The sequence below is a fragment of the Bos indicus x Bos taurus genome, chromosome 4 (assembly GCF_003369695.1).
Source record: "Bos indicus x Bos taurus breed Angus x Brahman F1 hybrid chromosome 4, Bos_hybrid_MaternalHap_v2.0, whole genome shotgun sequence".
Lineage (NCBI taxonomy): Eukaryota > Metazoa > Chordata > Mammalia > Artiodactyla > Bovidae > Bos > Bos indicus x Bos taurus.
The window spans coordinates 92,943,085-92,961,674 of record NC_040079.1 but is presented as its reverse complement, the minus strand read 5'-3'; the positions used below and the strand labels follow the sequence as shown (position 1 = coordinate 92,961,674).

Sequence of the window (18,590 nt, the reverse complement as noted above, 5' to 3'; positions counted from 1 at the left end):
GGCAATGGCACCCCACTCTAGTACTCTTGCCTGGAAAAATCCCATGGATGGTAGCCTGGTAGGCTGCAGTCCATGGGGTCGCTAAGAGTCGGACACGACTGAGTGACTTCACTTTCACTTTTCCCTTTCACGCATTGGAGAAGGAAATGGCGGCCCACTCCAGTGTTCTGCCTAGAGAATCCCAGGGACGGGGAAGCCTGGTGGGCTTCCGTCTATGGGGTCGCACAGAGTCGGACACGACTGAAGCGACTTAGCAGCAGCAACTACTTGTTTCAGTTCAGTTCCACAAATATATATTGTATTCTTGCTTTGTGGCAGGTATTTTGGCAGCCACTTACCTTCTCCTCTGTGAAAAATAAATATTCAAACAAATTGACCCCTCACTTTGTTTGTGGGATATCCCTTTGAATTTACCAAAGTATGAGATATTTTGAGATTGTCTGCCAAAGATAATAGAGATATAGGTCCATGTTTTATAACACAATATGCCACTTTGGAACTCTGGTATGCTTTATCTGGAAGTGTTCTGGCATCTTAAACTCAACCTTTCAATCATTAGAAAGTCACACAGTGATCAAGTTCATGTAGAATTTTTTTTTTCCTATCTTACTTAATAACACATTGATTTTTATTGAGCTTTCTCCCTGTTGTTATTTACAAAGTGTCAGTTATACACTAAGAGCTGATGGAGGTTTTTAAAAAATTTTCTCTGACAATTGGACAATCAAGGCAGCAGAACCAAGGGGGACCCCTGTCTGGATGCCATGTGGACTTTTGTCCTTCCCATGCTGTTGCTGGATTTTTGTTTGCCTTTCTGTGTGGCAGTTCCTGAAGGTAGTGTTCTGTTTTCTGTCTTTGCTTCCTTTGTTTTTAAAATGGTTGTACAAAGTGAATTACTTGGTTTAGTTTGGTTATTAGTTGAATATTGGCCACACAAGTCATTTCCTGAGCAGTTAGGCATCAGGGAGCAGGGCCCAGATGGCAGCATGAGCCTGCTTTTCCTTGATGGTTGTCAGTACAAAGCGGGATACCCATTAGGTTCAGGGCAGTGGAGGGAGATGGATGGATCACCAGAGCCTGATCTTGTCGGTGGAGAGAGAAGAATACTTCTTTTGTTTTTCAAGTTCTCTTTAAAGCCTCTACTAATGTGAGAGACAGAGCAGCTATCACCAATATCCATCTTCAGAACTTTTCCATCACCCTAAAGTAAAAAGAAAAAACCCATGGTTATATGCCATGAAGTGGGTGGCTGTGATTAACCGTGAATGTGTTGTGCAGATCTGAGGACTTTTCATCCCCAAGACAGTTGTTGAGTTTTTCTTCTTTCATACAACACTAGAAAAACTTCTTGAATGATATCATCACCTAGTTGTTTCCTGGATCCAAAGCTTACTTTATTATTGCTACTTCACTTAAGAGATATATTCCTATATTAATATTAACAGACAGAAGTCTTTTCTCATATGACCACCTTACTGAGCAAGTTCTATTTTGTTGGCTTTTAGTTCTTCCACTTTCTATTTAATCTACTGGTGTTTGATGTTTTTCTTGCCTGCCAATGTGGTATTTCCAGCTGTGCATGGAAATTAATTTTCTGTTTGAATAGACAATTCCAGGAAACTATCTATTAAGGTTATAGGAGGCAAAGAGAATGCTGTTTTACAACTTTTTTTCTGGGATTCTTGGCATTGTAAGGGGAGGGAAAAGGTAAAAGTTCATGATTGGCAGGTTATTTTTTTTCTTTTAACTAATATTATTTAATAAAAGAAACTTTGCCACTAATTGCAAAAGTGATCAATGATAGAATGTGTGTGGCACTGAAAAGATATCCTCCGTTTAAGAAAACTATTCTAAATGGATCTTCCATGCACTCTGAAACCTTTTTTGGATGAGAGATCCTTTTGTATATCTGACTGGTTCTTTCTGTGGAATCTCAAAATCTAAAATCCATAGAATCTTATCGAAAATTCTAGGGGCCATGTGTGTTTTGGAACTGAGAATTTATAAGATTTAAAAATGGTATAGTATGGAGCATATACTCAGTGTTGCATGTCATGTCACCTTCAAGGGGATCTGGGATAGTTCCCCATAATAAAAACAATATTTCTGCAGTGAAATTCATAGATATTAATGCTAAATAAGATAAAGACAGTAAACAGCTGTATGTATTTCTAGGCCAGTTGTTGTTGCTAGATGCATTTAGATTTATTGCCAAGTAAATTACAGAAAATTTTTGTTTTTTAGGATCATGGATAAGGAACAAAACAGAATTTCACCTATACTTTATGGACTTCAGCTCCCTTGGTTAGAAGTGACTTGGCTCCGTCTTCAGCCATACCTGGTTTTCCTTGGCCCCACTCAAGTTGTGGGCTTTTTGCCTCTGAGGCTTTACCTGATATTCAATTATTCTTCTGCTGATATTAATGTCTTGTTTTTCAGCCATTTTTTGCTTGCGTTCTGATTCTTTATAGTAGTATATTTGCCATTTTTGTAAATTTCTCATTATATATATATATATATATGTTGGTAATATTTCATTTTGTATATATATATGCATGTATGTATGTATGTGCATATATATAGAGCTTCCCAGGTGGCTCAGTGGTAAAGACTCTGCCCACCAATGCAGGCGATGTGGGTTCGCTCCCTGCGTCAGGAAGATCCCCTGGAGGAAGAAATGGCAACCCATTCTATTACTCTTGCCTAGGAAATCCCATGGACAGAGGAGCCGGTGGGCTACAGTCCATGGGGTCACAAAGAGTCAGATGCAACTTAGCAGCTAAACAGCAACAAGAATTAGGAAAGCTTCAAAAAGGAGTTGAAGCTGGAGACAAATCTTAATAGAGAGAGAGGATTGGTTTAGGTGGAGTAGAGAGCACAGTACTTTCCAGAGAAAGAGAGTATGTTGAGTAGACAAAGGGTGTTGATAAGTGAAAAGCATACTTTAACTGTTGGCCACTTATAATGTAGGTTCTGATTTAGGAGAGTGATGGAAGAAACAGGTCAGTAAGCCAGGTAGGGCTGTATTATATAGAGCAGTATATTATAAGGAAAAGAATTGAATATATTTGGTGTAAGATGCCATTGTGAGTTAAGGAATAGAATAAGAATGATATGATGAAAACAACTTTTTTGAAAATAATTGTATCCACAGTGTACCTGGTGCTCTCTGAACTAAAGGATTGGAGGAGCTGGTTTACATCCTTGTGCTGGAAACCAGTAGGAGATTGTAGGACCTGAACTGAGACAATGGTAGTGAGAATGAGGATGGGAAAAGAACGTGAAACTTTTGAACAATAAAATCATAGTGTGATGGTTAATTTTTTGCATCAATTTGACTGGGCCACTGGGTGCCAGTATATTTGATCCAGCATTATTCTGGGTGTTTCTCTGAGTATGTTTTTGGACAAGATTAAAATTTGAATCTGTAGACTGAGTAAAGCAGATTGAACGTTTGTAATGTGAGTGGGCCTCATCCAACTTGTTAAGGCCTGAGTAGAATAAAAGTCTCACCTTCCCAGAATGAGAGCACATTCTGCCTAATAGCCTTCACACTGGCACTTTGGTTCTTCCTGGTTTTTTATCACCCTACTATCCAAAGGTCTGTCTAGTCAAAGCTATGGTTTTCCAAGTAGTCATGTATAGATGTGAGAATTGGACTATAAAAAAAGCTGAGCACTGAAGAATTGATGCTTTTGAAGACTCTTGAGAGTCCCATGGACTGCAAGGAGATCCAACCAGTCCATCCTAAAGGAAATCAGTCCTGAATATTCATTGGAATGACTGATGCTGAAGCTGAAACTCCAATACTTTGGCTACCTAATGTGAAAAATTGACTCATCTGAAAAGACTCATCAGGATGCTGGGAAAGATTGAAAGCAGGAGGAGAAGGGAACAACAGAGGATGAGATGGTTGGATGGGGTCCATAGGGTCTCAAAGAGTCAGACATGACTGAGTGACTAAACTGAACTGAACTGAACTAGCCTTGATACACAAACTGGTACATCAGTCAACTCTGCAGATTTTGGACTTGCTAGCCCCAAAATGGTGTGAACGAATATCTTATAATAAATCTTTGTTTTTCTGGAGAACCCTGACTAATACACACAGGATATGGAGACTGACTAAATATAGGAGCCACAGATGAGTTAAAGTTGACTTAAAATTTGGGGCTAAGAATTGTGGAGAATAATAACTGTAGTAATAAAAATGGGGAAATTGAAAATAGGAAGTCAGTTTTGAGGGAGAATTTGTTTGGTTTTGGTTTAGTTGACTCTGAAGTGAAATTGGAGATTCAAGTGAAGTTATTTTGAGTGGCTGCAGTAAGGTAGGCAGCTGTGTTGGCTAGACTGGGTGTGGCATCTTGGAATCATCTGCAAGCGAGAGAACAGAAGTCACTTGAGAGAGCAGAGTCCACAGGGCAGTGGGACAGAGGAGCAGAGGGTAAGGATTTGAGTCTGTTCAGGAAGGAATTATGGGGCTGGAGGAGAAAGATGAGTCAGTGCACAGAAAACTAGTTGCTGACAGAGCTCTCACTCTTGACATTGGTTTGTCTGTCTCTCACACTAGAATGGGAGTCCCACAAGGGCAACTATTTACCCTCTCCTGTTTCCCCAGCTTTAAATGTTGTTTTCAGATACTCAAGATCTCTGGATATCACTTTTGCTTTTTTTTTTTTTCCCACTTTGAAAAGACTGAAACTGGAATTAAGAACCTTTGCTCTAGTCTTCACTTGGCAGTCAAGCAGATGTATAGAGTCATGCTTCACCTCTTAATTCCTGGAACTTTAATTACTTTTCCTAAAGATGTAAAGATGGGCTTAAGAATTTTTAAGATTCCTTACAGATGAATAATACTGGGGAAAATATCTATATGTCAAAAAGACATAATCTATATGTTCGCAGTTCTAAACTGCAGAGGTAGCATTGAGTAAATTCAGAAAATAAAATTTATAGCTAATCTTCATCACCTCTTTTTCTTTTAAAGTTTTTATTAATTTAGTATGAGTCAAAATATTGTAATATATATGAAATAAATCAAAGGTTTTATATAATGTTGTCTAAAAAGTAGCTTTGGGTCAAAAAAATTTCTTCCTAAATATTAAAGATGTGACTAAAAAAATTTTTTTTTTATAGTAGGCCTAACTACTTTATATGGTCAAAATGAATAAAGCTGTTAAACAAAAACTCAGGAAAAAAATATAAGTAGCATTTTTCTTAAATTCCAAATGCTGTAAAGAAATTTTAGTTTTCATGGAATTTTTATTCCTATTGGAAAGATTTTTTACTCTTAATATTTTCTTAAAGAATCAGATTATGAAATTAAAAAAAAGAGAGGAATCACTCGTGAAAATGATCCTGTGTGTTTACTGTATTTTATTCAGTTATATCGCACCTCCTCATATGTTTCTTGATCTATATTAACATCAGATAATCTCACAATACCTGTTTTTAATTTACTTTAGAAGAATACTTTCTGTTCTGAATGGCATATTCCTTTAAGGCATATCAAATATCAGTTTTGGGTATTTGATCAATGTGTTATAGTTAAATTGTAGTCCAGGTCCTTTAACAGTTTTTTTCTGGCTGTATAATTTGAAGTATTGTGAATTTATAGAAGTAGTTTGGAGAAAATATGACATCTCTATTTTTAAAATGTATATTGTGTATGTTAACATACTTGACACAAAAACTATTGAATAGTTAGGGAATAAATGGCATAAACTTTAATCTGAATTCATTAAAAATGAACATTTTCTTTATTAAGTGGAACTTTTTGAGTCCCCAGAATGTTTATTGTGTGTTAGATATTGTTTTATCATTCTAATTGTCTGCCTTCTTTTTGTCTTCTAATTGTCTGTTATACAAAGACACTGTCTGTGGTCATTTTTGCTCAGTTACCATCTACAGTATACAACTTCCGTTTGGAAATAATCTGTCTTTAACAAAGTACTGATGTTGTTTTTTATGTCATTTAATGTCTCTGTTACTTGCTTTAAGGCTCCTTAATTAAGGACAATTAACACCTGACCTGCCTCTTGAGAAACCTATATGCAGGTCAGGAAGCAACAGTTAGAACTGGACATGGAACAACAGACTGGTTCCAAATAGGAAAAGGAGTACGTCAAGGCTGTATATTGTCACCCTGCTTATTTAACTTATATGCAGAGTTCATCATGAGAAATACTGGACTGGAAGAAGCACAAGCTGGAATCAAGATTGCCAGGAGAAATATCAATAACCTCAGATATGCAGACGTCACCACCTTTATAGCTGAAAGAGAAGAGGAACTAAAAAGCCTCTTGATGAAAGTGAAAGAAGAGAGTGAAAAAGTTGGCTTAAAGCTCAATATTCAGAAAACTAAGATTATGGCATCTGGTCCCATTACTTCATGGGAAATAGATGGGGAAACAGTGGAAACGGTGTCAGATTTTATTTTGGGGGGCTCCAAAATCCCTGCAGATGGTGATTGCAGCCATGAAATTAAAAGACGCTTACTCCTTGGAAGGAAAGTTATGACCAACCTAGATAGCATATTCAAAAGCAGAGACATTACTTTGCCAACAAAGGTCCGTCAGGTCAAGGCTATGGTTTTTCCAGTAGTCATGTATGGATGTGAGAGTTGGACTGTGAAGAAAGCTGAGCACTGAAGAATTTATGCTTTTGAACTGTGGTGTTGGAAAAGACTGTTGAGAGTCCCTTGAACTTCAAGGAGATCCAACCAGTCCGTTCTAAAGGAGATCAGTTCTGGATGTTCTTTGGAAGGACTGATGCTAAAGCTGAAACTCCAATACTTTGGCCACCTCATGATGCTGGGAGGGATTGGGGGCAGGAAGAGAAGGGGATGACAGAGGATGAGATGGCTGGATGGCATCACTGACTCGATGAACGTGAGTTTGAGTGAACTCTGGGAGTTGGTGATGGACAGGGAGGCCTGGCGTGCTGCAATTCATGGGGTTGCAAAGAGTCGGACATGACTGAGCGACTGAACTGAACTGAATTGAACTGAACAGTTAAGAATTCGATCAGAAAATAAGCAGTGTTATAACAGCAGTCTGATATATACTTTTCAGATACAGTTCCTCTATTCAGAAAATAAAATCTAGAAATATTATTTATTTGCAATTATAATACTTTAAAATTATTTTTACTTCCCACAGATCCCAACTTTCTGGATTTCTTTGTGAAAGCGAGTAATTAATCCTTGAGTTAATTTTTATTTTGTGTCTATTTGTATCCAAATTTAGTCGTTCATGTTGGTCAAGTGGCATCCTAGTTCAGTTTGTATTGTGTATCAGGCACAAGGATCTACTTTTACTGTTTTCAATCAGATTTAAAGGAGATTAAAAAATAAAATCTACTTATTCAGTAACATAAAAAAGCATTAGTGAAACTCGTGACATCTTTGTTCCATTTATAAGTCACACTAATGACTACTTTGCTTCTCAGTAATTTTCTATTTGTAACATTTTATACCTGGATACACACATGTAATGCAATTGAACAAGAAAACAATTATCTGTCTGGTGGAAATAATGTACTTATCTCATTGAAGCAATTGACTTGTTTAAAAATACACAGAAGTTCTAGTTCTGCTCAGACTGTGGTTACCTATAATTTGTAAGGAATTTCCAGGAAGAATTAAAGCCCTCTGATAGAATGGGATCAGCAATTGAATCCCTTGGTTGTTAAGTGATAAATTCTCATGCAGAATCTCTCTCTTTTAGACACCTCTGCTTGGAAACATTTTGGATTTGAAAGCTTTTTTCAATAATCTCTGAGTTTTGGCTGGATCGCTGGAAAACTTCACTTCAAAGGCTGTATCTTCCAGTGAAAGCTTCATGTTGGTTCTATGTCAGCGGAACATTTTAGCACTTTTTGGCCTGGCTCTAATGTTTCTTGGCATTTTCTGAGGAGTTTGGCCCATCTTGTCTATAGGATCACACTGGATTCAGTATAAACTGTAAAAGCTGTAATTCATCTGCAAGCTAATTTGGGATTTTATTGAGTTTTGGTAATGGACTGACACCATTGGGCAGTCGAAGATTCACTATTTTTAAGAGTATGTCTGAGGACGCATTTATTTTAAAAATAATACAGAGTGACTATTTTTCCTTTAGCTCAATGCTTCTCATTCTTGTATCTGATCTTTTCAGAGGTTAGTGTGCTATTTTAATTCCTTATTATAATTTTTTCCCTCCTCAGAAATTTCTAAAGCCACTGCAGATCTATAGCATTTTCTTCTTTCTTAAAGAGGGATTGCTTTGGCTGTTGGCTGACTTGTCTGGTGATGTGGGACTGATATGGGCTTTCATTTCTTTTTTAAAGGTTCTGTCAAAGGTAGTTAATTTCACTTACAACATCTTACAATGTTGGTGCCTTCAGTTCAGTTCAGTCACTCAGTGGTGTCTGACTCTTTGCGACCCCATGAATTGCAGCACGCCAGGTCTCCCTGTACATCACCAACTCCTGGAGTTCACTCAAACTCATGTCCATTGAGTCGGTGATGCCCCCCAGCCATCTCATCCTCTGTCATCCCCTTTTCCTCCTGTCCCCAATCCCTCCCAGCATCAGAGTCTTATCCAATGAGTTAACTCTTCGCATGAGGTGGCCAAAGGACTGGAGTTTCAGCTTTAGCATCATTCCTTCCAAAGAACACCCAGGACTGGTCTCCTTTAGAATGTACTGGTTGGATCTCCTTGCAGTCCATGGGACTCTCAAGAGTCTTATCCAACACAACAGTTCAATAGCAATTGAATTCTTTGGCGCTCAGCTTTCTTCACAGTCCAACTGTCACATCCATACATGACTACTGGAAAAACCATAGCCTTGACTAGACGGACCTTTGTTGGCAAAGTAATGTCTCTGCTAGGTACCCTAGAGATAGTTTGATCCAGCCCTGTCATTTTAAACATAGGGGACCATGCCCAGTTCCTTGTAACAGGAAGCTATGGCACTTCAGGCTGTAACTCCTGACCCCCTTGTAGCATAGCCAGTCTATTGAAGCCCCAGGGACTGCTTAAACATATGCCTTATCTCAGATTTTGTATCTTTAGGTAGTTTTCCTTAATGCTTTTTAAATTTAATTTGCCATGCTTCATATTAGTTTGGAAAACCAGCCAAAATTTTTGTTTTGTATTTGGTTTGGATTCCAGAGTATAAACGAATATAGGAAAGAGGACAGATTCAGAATAACTGCATAATAATTACAAACAATGTTGGGTTTTACAACATATCATAGACCCAAGGCTGAACCTGGCTTCCTGTGCCTCTCCCAAACCCCTATTGAACTTAGCCACTGGGTCATAGATGGAAAGTGTGGAACTAACTGCATGTCCCCATCCAACTCCCATGAGCAGCCACCCTTAGGGAGGAGTGCCTCTGAGAGACCCCAAGAGCCATGACACTCCTGCCAGGATCCTGTCCATGACTGTGGCCAATCAGAGCAGCTCCCCCCATCCATCGGAAGCAATTCCTTTCAAGTCACTTGCCTTTTGGTGTCTTTGTCTTTTTTTTCCTCTTGTTTTACCACCAGTGTCTTGATAGCAACATCATTTACATTTTTCCCATTATTCTCCTGCATAGAGTTGAGAAAGCCAGGGTAGTGAAGTCATTCTAGGCAACTGATTATTTACAATTGAGGAAAATAAATGAGAATTAAGCAGCTGGTAATGAACCTTGTCCATGTACTCAGAATACTTCACAGTAATAGCAAATGAATAATTTCTCTATTATCTCATAACCAGGCCCTTTCTCTTCTTCTGACATTTTTAAGAAGAAGAATCTCTTCTATTTGCTATCTTTGTTGAAACTCTAGACCCCTGCCAGCACCCATCATTATATATTAATATACATATTCTAGCTATCTACAAGAAGATTCAAATGATTTTATTTGTTTTGTTTTTGCATTCCTCTGGGCCTGAATTAGAGGAAATAGAGGAAAACAATAGAATGGGAAAGACTAGAGATCTCTTCAAGAAAATTAGAGATACCAAGGGAACATTTCATGCAAAGATGGGCTCAATAAAAGACAGAAATAGTATGGACCTGAAAGAAGCAGAAGCTTTTAAGAAGAGGTAGCAAGAATACACAGAAGAACTGTACAAAAAAGATCTTCACGATCCAGTTAATTAAGATCGTGTGATCACTCACCTGGAGCCAGACATCCTGGAATGCCAAGTTAAGTGGGCCTTAGGGAAGCATCATGACAAACAAAGCTAGTGGAGGTGATGGAATTCCAGTTGAGCTATTTCAAATCCTAAAAGATGATGCTGTGAAAGTGCTATATTCAATATGCCAGCAAATTTGGAAAAGTCAGCAGTGAACACAGGACTGGGAAAGTCAGTTTTCATTCCATTCCTAACAAAGGCAATGCCAAAGAATGCTCAAACTACTGCACAATTGCACTCATCTCACACACTAGTAAAGTAATGCTCAAAATTCCCCAAGTCAGGCTTTAGCAATATGTGAACCATGAACTTGCAGATGTTCAAGCTGGTTTTAGAAGAGGCAGAGGAACCAGAGATCAAATTGCCAACATCTGCTGGATCATTGAAAAAGCAAGAGAGTTCCAGAAAAACATCTATTTCTGCTTTATTGACTATGGCAAAGCCTTTGACTGTGTGGATCACAACAGACTGTGGAAAATTCTGAAAGAGGTGGGAATACCAGACCACCTGACCTGCCTCTTGAGAAACCTATATGCAGGTCAGGAAGCAACAGTTAGAACTGGACATGGAACAACAGACTGGTTCCAAATAGAAAAAGGAGTACATCAAGGCTGTATATTGTCATCCTGCTTATTTAACGTATATGCAGTGTACATCATGAGAAAGGCTGGACTGGAAGAAGCACAAGCTGGAATCAAGATTGCCATGAGAAACATCAATAACCTCAGATATGCAGATGACACCAGCCTTATGGCAGAAAGTGAAGAAGAACTAAAGAGCCTCCTGATGAAAGTGAAAGAGGAGAATGAAAAAGTTGGCTTAAAGCTCAACATTCAGAAAATTAAGATAATGGCATCTGGTCCCATCACTTCATGGGAAATAGATGGAGAACCAGTGGAAACAGTTTTAGACTTTATTTTGGGGGGCTCCAAAATCCCTGCAGATGGTGATTGCAGCCATGAAATTAAAAGATGCTTACTCCTTGGAAGGAAAGTTATGACCAACCTAGACAGCATATTCAAAAGCAGAGACATTACTTTGCCAACAAAGGTCCATCTAGTCAGGGCTGTGGTTTTTTCAGTAGTCATGTATGGATGTGAGAGTTGGACTGTGAAGAAAGCTGAGCACTGAAGAATTGATGCTTTTGAACTGTTGTGTTGGAGAAGACTCTTGAGAGTCCCTTGGACTGCAAGGAGATCCAAGTAGTCCGTTCTAAAGGAAATCAGTCCGGAATATTCATTGGAAGGATGCTGAAGCTGAAACTCCAGTACTTTGGCCACCTGATGCGAAGAGCTGACTCATTTGAAAAGACCCTGATTCTGGGAAAGATTGAGGGCAGGAGGAGAAGGGGACGTCAGAGGATGAGATGGTTGGATGGCATCACCGACTCAGTGGAAATGATTTTGGGTAGGCTCCGGAAGTTGGTGTTGGACAAGGAGACCTGGTCCTCATGGTGCAGCTCATGGTGTCGCAAATATTCGGACACAACTGAGCGACTGAACTGAACTGAACTGGGCCTGAATTAAGTAAAATTTCAGATCATAGAACTCTCTTGGAATTTTCAATTGATTTTTAATTTTATGTAGATAGCTTTCACTTTTTTTTTTCCCAAGATAGTTTCAATGAGTATCTTGTTTCTTTACCTTCTACATTAGGTCTTAAGATAGTAACCTATGACAATCCAGACAACATATAATAGTTTCCTTCCTTAAAGGGGATAGTTTTTTCCTCTTAGGATATCTTGCCTTGTGAAGCATGTTGCACCAATGTGCAGATACTTTTTTTTAACTCAGAGGTAAATTAAATATAATTTAAAATCTGAATGATCTGGTACTCGTGCCTTTTCCCCCAACTGTTATGTTTCAGTTCAGTTCACTTCAGTTCAGCGCTCAGTTGTGTCTGACTCTGCATCCCCATGAATCGCAGCACGCCAGGCCTCCCTTTCCATCACCAACTCCTGGAGTTCACTCAGACTCACGTTCATCGAGTCAGTGATGCCATCCAGCCATCTCATCCTCTGTCATCCCCTTTTCCTCCTGCCCGCAATCCCTCCCAGCATCAGAGTCTTCCAAGGAGTCAACTCTTCACATGAGGTGGCCAAAGTACTGGAGTTTCAGCTTTAGCATCATTCCTTCCAAAGAACACCCAGAACTGGTCTCCTTTAGGATGAACTGGTTGGATCTCCTTGCAGTCCAAGGGACTCTCCAGAGTCTTCTCCAACACCACAGTTCAAAAGCATCAATTCTTCAGTGCTCAGCTTTCTTCACAGTCTAACTCTCACATCCATACATGACCACTGGAAAAACCATAGCCTTGACTAGACGATCTTTGTTGGCAAAGTAATGTCTCTGCTTTTGAATATGCTATCTAGGTTGGTCATAACTTTCCTTCCAAGGAGTAAGCGTCTTTTAATTTCATGGCTGCAATCATCATCTACACTGATTTTGGAGCCCAAAAAAATAATCATTTATTTCTATTGAGTAAGTTCAAGCCCATTTAGAGAAAAAAATACTGCCTTACAGAAATGTAAATAAGTTTTCATGTTTTATCATATTAAAATTTCAAATGTTCTAATACCATTCTTGCAATCAAAATCATCTTTAAGATGAATTGTTTCTGGAGACATGGTATAGCTGATGTCTCTTGAATCATCACGCTGTTTTTGCTTAAGGGGCATGTCAAGTATCTGTTATAGTGTAAACTAGCAGATGACACACAGGAGACAGCACAGGGAAAGGCATGGTGCACAGGAGAAGGTGCCTAGGCGTTGGAGTATGGTGGAGACCATAGGCTCCAGATACCTGGGTGGAAATCAGTTCCAACACCAACCTTTGTGATCCTTAATATTCAGTTTGCTCAATGCACAGTGGGCATACTGACTAATGGTATCTGCCTCAAAAGTTCTTATAAGGAATTGAATTAATATACATAAAGCATTTTAAAACAGTGTCTAAAATATCATATGTGCTCTATAAATGTTAGCTGTTATACAGTCTTCCCATTCCTAATTGGGTTAATGGATCAAGGTTCATCTGTATTTTTAAGTGTTTTTCTCAGTATACTATTATTTAGGAAAACTGGACTTTTTCTGGGGTGTTCATGGGCTTTTTAAAAAAATTTATTTTTAATTGGAAGATCATTGCTTTATAATGTTGTGTTAATTTCTGCTGTACAGTTAAGTGAATCAGCTCTAAGTATACATATGTCCCCTTCCTCTTGAGCCTCACTTCTAACCACCTCCCACCCCATCCCCCTGACCCCCGATCCCTGTAGATCATTATAGAGCAGTGAGCTGAACTCACTGTGCTATACTGGAGCTTCCCACTAGCTATATATTTTAAACTTGGTAGTGTATATATGTCAGTGCTGGTCTCTCAATTCATCCCACCCTCTCCTTCCCCTACTGTGTCCATAAGTCCGGTCTTCTATGTCTGTGTCTCTATTCCTGCCCTGCAAATATGTTCATCAGTACCGTTTTTCTAGATTCCATATATACACATTGATATCTTGGCTTTATTTTTAAAAATGAACTATGAATCAAAGATTATGATCCTTCATTTTATATAATTTAACATTAATAATTAACCTTGACTTTTTGTTTGTGTGAAATTATTTGACGATTTCAGACAATATATTTCTCACTGTTGAACTGTATGTATTGGCTTCATCAGTGTTGATTTTGGCACTAAAATTGTCCCATATTCACAGTAGCTCACATTAGAAGGGAACTATTGAGACAGCAATGGCACCCCACTCCAGTACTCTTGCCTGGAGAATCCCATGGGTGGAGGAGCCTGGTAGGCTGCAGTCCATGGGGTCGCAAAGGGTCGGACACGACTGAGCGACTTCACTTTCACTTTTCACTTGCATGCATTGGAGAAGGAAATGGCAACCCACTCCAGTGTTCTTGCCTGGAGAATCCCAGGGATGGGGGAGCCTGGTGGGCTGCCGTCTCTGGGGTCGCACAGAGTTGGACATGACTGAAGCAACTTAGCAGCAGCAGCATTGAGACAGCAATTCTCCAACTATTGACAGATCTCAACAAGCATAAAATAGTTGGGTATTTTAGAGGAATGTAGGATAATATAATACTTAGGGCCATAGTAGAACATTTCATAATCTAATATATATGTGTTTGTGTAGGAAGTATTATGTATGCAAGTTTCAGAAATATTGAAGGAGAAGTTCTGAGTGAGCCTAAAAAGTTTTACGTTAGTTTTATGATAATTAACTTGACTACTAGGAAAATAATTAGAATCACAGATTATGTTCAATGCCTAAAGATATGTTTGACAACTTTTAATTTTCTTTCTTCCCACACACCACTTCCTCGTTTGTTTCTGGCACACCAGATGTGGCTCAACACAGTGGCTGATCCGGGTAGAGTTGTGTGAACGCCCGTGATTGTGGCATAACAAATTTTCTCATTTTGGTTACATTAATGAAATTTTAAGTAGAAGAAGGATTATTTTGCAGATATTGTTATACAGATATAAAGGGTAGCCTGCCTTTTTTCCAAATCTCTGCGTCAGTGTTTCTTTTTAAAGCTAATGTTAAAGTTTGTGTCCACATGGTGAATGTACACAAAAGCTGATTGTAATCTTGTTTTTCTTAGACACCAAAGGGCTATTTTGAGGCACAGGAATGAAGAGGGACGATTGGTGGGGAAAAGTGGGGGGAAAAAAAAAACACAAAAAACTAGTCACAAGGGAAGTTTTCTAAATAATATTCTTTTTTCTGTTTTCCAGTTTTTTTGAATAAGCCAATTAATTTACTGTTTTTTAGCTTAAAATTAGCTTTAATTTTTGATCTCCATGGAGAAAATAGTTTCCATTATTTAATGTACTAATTTTCTTACTATTCTTAGCCTTTTCTCAATTTAAATACTTGGATAAGTACTACATCCCAGAAATTGTAATTTCTTTCAAAGGAATTAATTTTGTTTTTAGCTTTGGCCTCATATGTGGTCCTTTTGTATATCCCTAATTTTGAAAATCTACTAATAATTTATTTAATAACTTTTCTCTCAGTTTTTAATTATAGAATAAAAAATACTACAATTATAAAGAAACTGTGCCTTAACATACTAACTTGTTTATTTTGTCTGTTTTCTTTTAGTTTCAGATCTTATTCTGTTTCAGTTTATTATTGCCCTTTACATGTATTATACTCTTTAATGAGTGATTTTTCAAGAGCAGTTGTTTGATCATCTAGTTTACTTAATCATTCCCCTGATGTTAAAAATTTAGACTTAACAGCAATTGCTACTATAAATTATATCACCACAAAAATCTTTTTGAAAATGTCCTTCTTTCCTTCCTTCTTCCTTCCCTCCCTCCCTCTCTTCCTTCCTTCCTTTTTGGAGTTATTTACTCATTTTCAAGTTTCTGGCCTGGTATTGTCAAGTTAAAGATTTTGAATTTTTTATGGATCAAAGAATGTGGTTATTAAAATACGACTTTTGAAGTGCTTTGTCAAATTGCTTTCTAGTATAAATTGCCAACAGCAATGTATGGGTTTATCTGTTTTACTTGTCTAAGAACCTGACAATATTGGAGATTGTTTCTTAGAGTTTTTGTATTTATTAGTTAAATGAAAAGTAGCACTTCAATGTTGGTTTAATTTGCATTTCTTTGATAAATAAAATGCTTGAATGTTCTTTTTTTGTTAAGTGTGCTTATTAATTTGATTTCCCCTTGTACATGTTTGTGTTATTGACTTGTTTTTCTTCTGGATTTTATGTTTCTGTGTCACATTGTTCACCGTGCCCCCACCCTGGCCTTTGTAACATAAACAACAACCTTTTATCTCTTGTACTTGTTAAACATATTTCTGCAATATGTTGTTTTCCTTTTACCATGACTACTGCTTGGTTAGTATTAAAGATTAAAGAGCTACACAAACTTAACATATTTTTTTCTTTTATTGACTCAAAGTTTAGAACACAAACTTATTTTTTTCTTTTATTGACTCAAAGTTTAGAAAGCTATCATACTTTCAAAAATATTCAATTCTGTTTCATGCTAATATTTTATGAACTACATTATATATAATATATATATAAATGTATACAAGTACATATAAAGAGAGACAGAATGCAAACAGATTAGTTTTATAATTATACTGTATAGTATAAATTTTGACTCATTTTCTCCTCAAAATAATTACCTCAATATCATTTATTAAATAGCTTTCTTCTCCTACCCCCATTGTTTTTAATTTCCTTTTTTGTCATATTATTATATTCTTACATATTATAGATACTTTCCTGGACTTTCTATTCATGTTCATCGGACTATTTAAAATTAGATGTCAAAACCACATTTAAATTATTATTGCTTTATAATATGTTTTAAAATATAATAGAATCAGCTCTTCTTTTAAAATATCTTTGAGCTTCTCCTGTGTTTCAAATAAAGTATGGACATTGAATTTAAAATTGTCCAATTTCCCTACCCCTGATAATCAGATTTTTCCATGTAAAAGGCAGTTGTACTATAATGTGATCAAAACTGTAAAAGAAGGTGAATGCAGGACTGTGGGATTAATGGCACTGAAAATAGTATTTTCATGTGTTTATATTTTCTAGTTCTAGTGGCAGTTTTATTTTAATTATAATTGCTGCTTTATTATGTTTACAAAATTACTTTTAATTTTTTAACTTTTGTAATCTCCTCACTCAGAATTAATATCTGTGTTATTTATTTCCCAGTTAAGTTCTATAGTTTAATATGAAATTTTTGTTAGAAAAGTTTTATGTTAAACATGTACATGTTATTAATATTGTTTGTGACAATCTCTCAGTAATTATTTTATTTACTTCTTTTAAAAAAGCCTTTATTTTGGATTTAACACTCACAGAAAATTGGAGCACGTACTTCTTCATCTCTTGTTGTTTTTATTGGGAAGTATTCCCACATTCACTGAAAATACTTATGGGATTTGGTAGGGTTTAGCATATACATATGATACAAGCATAGAAGTGTCATTGATATTTACTAAATAGTTAAGTTTTGAAGCCAGCAATAGGCCAATGAGAAATTCTTATGCCAAGAAAGCCGTATTCTTAGGAAAATAAGATTGAAATTGTGGAAAACAATCTGTATTCTATAGCCATGGAACCTTCAGATTTATCATTTTTGGCATGTGAATTATAGTTTCTATCATTGCAGCTGTTAATTGGTGACAAGGAGGGGATAAAGGTGTTAAGTTTTGGAAAATAAATACACATAAAATGGTAATCGTTTCTGGAATTCTGCTTATATTGGTTATTTAAACCCTACTGTTCAGATGCAGAGTAAAGTTTATTTCATTATTTTAGTTTTCTAAATGAGGCTTTACTTAGAAATATTTTCATATTTTCAAATTAGGTCAGGAATAAGTAGGACCTCAGTGACATAAATAAACAAATCCCAGTGGAAGCCTGTCTTTGGATTTTCTTTCTGGGTAATTCTTTTTGTATACAAGAACACTTCTCTTGGCCAGGATCCCATTATAAAAAAAGAAAGGAAAGGTGGTGATGTAGGGGGATAAATATTCCCAGAGAGACTCTTGTGAATTTCAGCCTTTCAATTACTTGAGTATTCTTGTGGAAGATGAAAGAATATGGAGAAGTTAATTTCCTATATGAATCATACGAAACAGTATTGGTATACACAGGGCCACTGACTTGAATAAATCTATGGCCTTTAAGCAATTCTCTTTTGTGGGAGCACAAATTAGGAGGGAATTTGGTAAAATTATTTCAGTGGTTTAAATACTATGACTTCAGAGTAAGTCAGTGCAGGGAGTGGAGTGTCAGGCATTTGATAATAAATTTAAGTCCAAGTGTTTATTTTATTTAATATAAGCATTGCTTCATTCAAAAAACTCATTTAAGATCTTATATAAGAACATATTCGACTTAATAAAGGAGAAAAGTACAGAGAAGAAAGGATTCATTATCAGGAAAATATAAATAAGTAGAAAGTTGAAATAAAAAATAGAAAAACATTTTTTAAATTTTAAAAATATTTTTTGATGTCTCTGACCATACACACGGAGAAGGAAATGGCAACCCATTCCAGTATTCTTGCCTGGAGAATCCCAGGGACGGAGGAGCCTGTTGGGTGCCGTCTATGGGGCCGCACAGAGTCGGACACGACTGATGTGACTTAGCAGCAGCAGCAGCACCATACACACACACATACATTTATTTATTATAATTGTTTTAAGTATATTAAATCTATATATTTGTGTATTTTTTAAAAAGCAGATTGCATTCATTCATGAATGAAGCAAATTACATTCATTGCATTCATTCAGGGAAAACTCTGTAATGTAAATCTCTAATTTCTAGAAGATATTTTAAAAGATATTCCTTTATAAAGTGTGTACCAAGTGATGTGCTTAGTAATAAAAGTTCCATTTAGAATAACTGAT

General features: G+C 36.9%; 1 protein-coding gene and 1 non-coding gene across 11 annotated transcripts in view; one reads left to right on the top strand and one right to left on the bottom strand.

Annotated features, from left to right (window-relative positions):
* Positions 1 to 18,590, top strand: part of HDAC9 (histone deacetylase 9) — a 986,654-nt gene that overhangs the window by 58,056 nt on the left and 910,008 nt on the right. The window lies entirely within an intron of this gene.
* LOC113891944 lies at positions 1,216 to 1,336 on the bottom strand. Its single transcript, XR_003510923.1, has one exon. It is a non-coding gene; the product is annotated as a U6atac minor spliceosomal RNA (small nuclear RNA).